Here is a 6,286-nt window from a genome sequence, read left to right as displayed (position 1 = left end):
CAAAAAAATACAAAATACAAAAATACAAAATACAAAAATACAAAATACAAAAATACAAAATACAAAAATACAAAATACAAAATACAAAAATACAAAATACAAAAATACAAAATACAAAAATACAAAAATACAAAAATACAAAATACAAAAATACAAAAATACAAAATACAAAAATACAAAATACAAAAATACAAAAATACAAAATACAAAAATAAAAATACAAAAATACAAAAATACAAAATACAAAAATACAAAAATACAAAAATACAAAAATACAAAAACAAAAAAATAAAAATACAAAATACAAAAATACAAAAATACAAAAATACAAAAATACAAAATACAAAATACAAAATACAAAATACAAAAATACAAAAATAAAATACAAAAACAAAAACAAAATACAAAAATACAAAAATACAAAAATACAAAATACAAAATACAAAAATACAAAAATACAAAATACAAAAATACAAAAATACAAAAATACAAAAATACAAAAATACAAAAATACAAAAATACAAAAATACAAAAATACAAAAAAACAAAAATACAAAAAAAAAACTTACAAAAAGTTATTTTGGTTAAATTATAGTAAATTCATGTTAAATTTAAACTATGTTTTGCATTTAACAAAGTTTAAATATAACATCAAATTACTTTCACTTAAACAAAATAACTTTACTTTATCCAACTTAATTTAACTAAATTTAACTTAATTTAACATACTTTAACATAATTTAACTAAATTTAACTTAACTTGATTTAACTTAACTTAACCTAATTTAACTTAATTTAACTTAATTTAACTTAATTTAACTTAATTTAACTTAATTTAACTTAATTTAACATAATTTAACTTAATTTAACTTAATTTAACTTAATTAAACTTAACTAAACTTAATTTAGCTTAATTTAACTTTATTTAACTTTATTTGACTTTATTTAACTTTATTTAACTTAACTTAACTTAACTTAATTTATCTGAATTAAGCTAAATTTAACTAAATTTAACTTAATTCAACATAATTTAACTAAATTTAACTAAATTTAACTTAATTTAACTCAATTTAACTCAATTTAGCTTAATATAACTTAATGAAACTAAATTTAACTTAATTTAATTTAACTTAATCAAACTTATTTTAGCTTAATTAAAGTTAACTTAATTTAATTTAATTTAACTTAATTTAACTCAATTTAACTTAATTTAACTTAATTCAACTTAATTTAACTTAATTCAATTGAATTTAACTTAATTTATTTTAGTTTAACCTAATTTAACTTAAATAAACTTATTTTAACTTAATTAAAGTTAACTTAACTAAATTAAACTCAAATTAACTGAATTTTACCAAATAACTTTAAATTTAACTAAATTCTACCAAATTACATTAAATTTAACTGAATTCTGCCAAATGTGATAACATTTGAATAAATGTACTAACATTTACCTATATTCATCTACATTTACCTAAATTCAACTACATTTTTCTAAATATAACCATTTTCAACTTAATTAAGCTCAATTTAACTGATTTAATTTAATTTTACTTAATTAAACTTGATTGAAATTAATTTGACATATACTCACTGAATTTAACATAATTTCATCTCAATTTTACTTAATTTAACTTTATTTTACTTAATTTTACATAAATTTACTTTATTTTACTTAATTTTACTTAATTTTACATAATTTACTTAATTATGCTTAATTTTATTTAATTTTGCTTAATTTTACTTTATTTTGCTTAATTCTACTTAATTTTGCTTAATTGTACTTAATTTTACTATTTTTTTTTAATTTTACTAAATTTAACTTAACACAACTTAATTTAACCAAATTTGGGAAAATTCAACTAAATCACACAAAAAATAACTAATTTCAACTGAATGTATCTGAATTTAACTAAATTTTGCTTAATTTAACTATTTTTTAAATTCATCTTAATTCAACAAAATTTAATTGAACTTATCTAAACTTTACTTTATTTTACTAATTTAAACTAAATTTAATCAATTTTAACGAAATTTTACTAATTTCAACTAAATTTAACTAATTTTAACTAATTTTTATCAATTTAACTGATTTTAACTGAATTCTACATTTTTATTTAAATTTTACCAAATGTAACTTAATTTAAGTAACCTTAAATTGATTAAACTTAATTTCACTTAATTTAACTTAATTGAACTTAATTTAACTTCATTTCTAGCAATATTTAACAATATTTATGGATGTGCTTAAAAGGCATTAGGCACCCTATTTGTTCGGAGCTGTCAAACATTGGCCAATCTATGTCTAGACATTCTGTACCCGCCGCCCCTCCAGGTGGACAGATGTCCATACAAAAAAGTATACTGTGGACAATCGCCAGCCTCCCCTTTCCCCTGCCAAAGTGTTCACGTGGTTTAGGGATGCTCCCACTTTATGTTAAGTACATGTTTTTACCTACGCATCATCCAAACAATAACGAGAGGCTCAACTTCTAACCACTTTCTCTCAACACAAAAAAACTTCTCACCTTATCTACTGAAACTTACCTTCAGGTGCCGATCCGCAGAAAACCTTCCAGGCTTTTGATTTATTCACTCACACAACACATTCTATCACCTTTTGCACTTGCGCTTGCACTCAAACAGCACACATAACCATCAAAAAACTTCGCGAACTGAGCGGCTCAAACAGGATCGAACACGATACAAGACGATGCTTTGTTTTGGTCTCGAACTGATGACCTGTCAAAAAATCCATGCTGCCGGTTCCAGCTAATTTTTGGTAAAATGACGCAAAATTGTGCTGAAACACCATTATTTTTGGTAAAATCTCTCCTGTCATTTTGATTTGGGCTGTCAGTTTTGGAAAGCAAATCAGCAATCAGGGTTAGCTATTTCACCAATCACAGGTTGGTAAATTTAGCTGTAATTTTAGCTGATTCAACCAAAAAAATCACTGTTTCACCAATTTGAAGCCAGCTAATTTGAATTGTTAAATTTTGGATAGAACTCTTTTCCGTGTGTGTTTCAGTATTTTTTTCCCCATTCCCTGTTCAACTCTGTTCGAGGACACAGCAGAAGCAGTAGCAGAAATCGCTGCTTCACCTGAGGAAAGACCCCGTGGCAGCAGCAAGCATCGAAAGCAACCCATAAGAGTGCGCCGGCCACCGGAGATGTACAGAAGCCTAACGATATCGTCCGTCGCTACCAAAAGTCCACGGAAATGTTCCCCTTTAAGCGGCTGTTGCGTGAAATTGCCCAGCACACCAGGATGGAAATGCGCTTCTAGAGTTCAACCGTGATGCGGTGCTACGATCAAACCTGGCTCGGCGCAGCCGGAAGAATGTCTCTGAAACAAACGGTCCTTTTCAGGACCAACAAATTTATCACGAAAGAGTTGTCTCATTCTGTAATTTATGATCAATGTTCATAAAAGCCGATAATAGATATGGGCCAAGGGGCAGGAAACTCAGTTGAACTTTACTTATTATATAAATAAGAGCATCATTACCGGTGCGTTGCGGAAATTGTTGCTATTTTATTAACCCGTAACGCTTCTATTTTAGTTTAGTCACCCGGTTCCACACCGGTCGTTGCTAAATTGGGTTAGCAATTTACTACCCGGCAACCTTACCGGTGGTTTCATAAAAATGATTCGAAATCATTGTTTGAAGAAAACATAAAAGCTTTCACCATTTTAAATTATATGTTTTTATTGATACAAAAAACATACTACAAAAACAGAAGGCGCCTTCCAGAACCACTTTGGATGCTTGTTGGCCAAATGGCCAGTTAACATGGAATCGGATACCAGAAAAATTGCCAACTTGATTATTTTTATGAAACCTTGTCATGTTGGATATTAAACTTCATGGAATTGATAGATATGTAAATCTACGGTCATGCCGATGTTTGCTGACCCATTCTGGCCAATCTGGAACCGGTTACCGGTGGCCCCTTGGGGACACTTCCGGATCATGAGAGAAACCCTATAATCCAACATAACAAACTTCATGAAATTGAAAGATATGTCAATCTACGGTCATGCCGCTGTTCGCTGACCCATCCTGGCCATTCTGGAACCAGTTATCGGTAGGGACTCTAAATAGGGAGACTGGTCGAAGTGAATTTGACGTACCCAAACAGACACGAGTTTGACGTATCCAAACGAGCATTTGCCTTTACGCCCAGCAAAACTTGGCAGTGTTGGCAAGCTCAAAACATACGTTGCCAGATCGATTTAGCAATGTTCGACCAGTCTCCCTATTTAGGATCTCTAGTTACCGGTGGCCTCTTGGGGACACTTCTGGAATATGAGAGAAATTTTTTTCATCCGACATATCAAACTTCATGAAATTGAAAACTACCTTAATCTACGGTTATGCAAAGGATCGCTGACCGTTGGTTGAAATATCTATGAATTTCATGAAGTTTGATACATCGGATGATAGGGTTTCTCTCATATCCTGGAAGTGTCCCCAAGAGGCCACCGGGAACCAGTTCCAGAATTGCCAGAATGAATAAGCAAACAATGGCATGACCGTAGATTGACACATCCTTGCAGAAGTGTAGCCAGAATTTTGGTTCGGGGGGGAACATGAAATTTTCTTCTTTTTTTCTTCTTCTTCCCTATCTCCCATATGTCCCACCCCCCTAGCTACGTGCCTGCCAATTTCATGAAGTTTGATATGTCGGATGATAGAATTTCTCTCATATTCCAGAAGTGTCCCCAAGAGGCCACTGGTAACTGGTTCCAGAATGGATGGGTCAGCGAACAGCGGCATGACCGTAGATTGACATATCTATCAATTTCATGAAGTTTGATATGTCGGATTATAGGGTTTCTCTCATGATCCGGAAGTGTCCCCTAGGGGCCACCGGGAACCGGTTCCATATTGGCCTGGATGGCTCAGCTAATAACGGCATTACCAAAGATGGACATATCTTTCAATTTCATGGAGTTTGAAGTGCAACATGATGGGTTTTCACCAAAAAAGTCAAGTTAGTCGTTTATTGGGTACCCGGGAACCGGTTCCAGGTTACCCGGAAGTGGCCACTAACACTCCAGAGTGGTTCTGGCAATCGTGTATTGTATTTTTAGTAAGTTTAATTTCAACTGTTGTGAGAGTATTTGTATCACAAATATGTGTAAAACATTAAAACATGAACTTTTCGGATGTTCCGGATTTCCGGAACCGGTAGGTCACCTCGCCCTGATATAAGACTTTCTAGGCCCAGTGAAAAAAAAATAATTCAACTCAAAAATGACGAACTCCTCGTCACAGTGTCCTGATGCAAACAATGATCGAGCTGCAGCTGTCACAGCCCTGCGAAGTATGTTGGCTGACATATCGGGCAGTCAGTCAAAAAAACCAGCTAAGAGTCGCCTGACATAATTTTTTTGCTAGGAAGAGATAGGAAACCTGATGCAAACTAACGTCCAGCTGTCATGTAAACATACTTTGAATGTATTGGTAAATTTCTGACTAGAAAGCCTTATTAATATTTGTGGTCAAAGTACAGGTAAATACCTGTCTAATGCAACCCGGAGCATCCTGATTGGTTGAAATTTGCCGGAGATACAGGTTGTCAAAGTTGGGGTATCAAAAAGGTATTTTTTCGGATGTAGCCGATTCCCGTGGCCACCGGTGTCCAAATCCGGTTTTCCATGTCGGTTTCGAAAAGGGGACGTCCTAAGCTTTCATTTGTGACCAAAAGAACCGGAATCGGTCAAAAACTGGATTTATGACGATTTTTTTGGGGTCGAAAAGGACCCCAATACCTTATGTAAGAACCAGCAAAAACTTTCAGAAAGCCAAGAAGCATCCTCCCTGATGTAAAAGGAACTCCTTCCGGATGTTTTTGCCGGCTCTGACTATCGGAAGTCCAAACAGGGAACTCGTTCCGGATGGTTACGAAACCAGCAAACATCATCCGGAAGAAGTTCCCTGCGCATGAGATGATGCTGCCGGATTTTTTTGCCAGCTCCGTGACCATTCGGAAGGAGTTCCCTGTGCAAGAAGAAGGATGCTGTTTGGCCTTCCGAGTATTCAGAAAACTGGGAAAACCATTCTTATGAGCAGTCAATCCTTCAGTAGCCGGTTCCGTGGCCAGTAAACCCGGAACCCAGGCCATTTTTCACGATACTTACCAGATTTTCTATTGCCGCAATTGGGTCCTAAAATGAAGCTTGAATTGCTGATATTATTGTTTACAGCGATAAAGCTTATTTTTTTGAGAACAATGACCCTTTGTACGCGCACAATGTGTTTAAAATGGATTTTTA

The sequence above is a fragment of the Culex quinquefasciatus genome, chromosome 3 (assembly GCF_015732765.1).
Source record: "Culex quinquefasciatus strain JHB chromosome 3, VPISU_Cqui_1.0_pri_paternal, whole genome shotgun sequence".
Lineage (NCBI taxonomy): Eukaryota > Metazoa > Arthropoda > Insecta > Diptera > Culicidae > Culex > Culex quinquefasciatus.
This window is presented reverse-complemented; position numbering follows the sequence as displayed.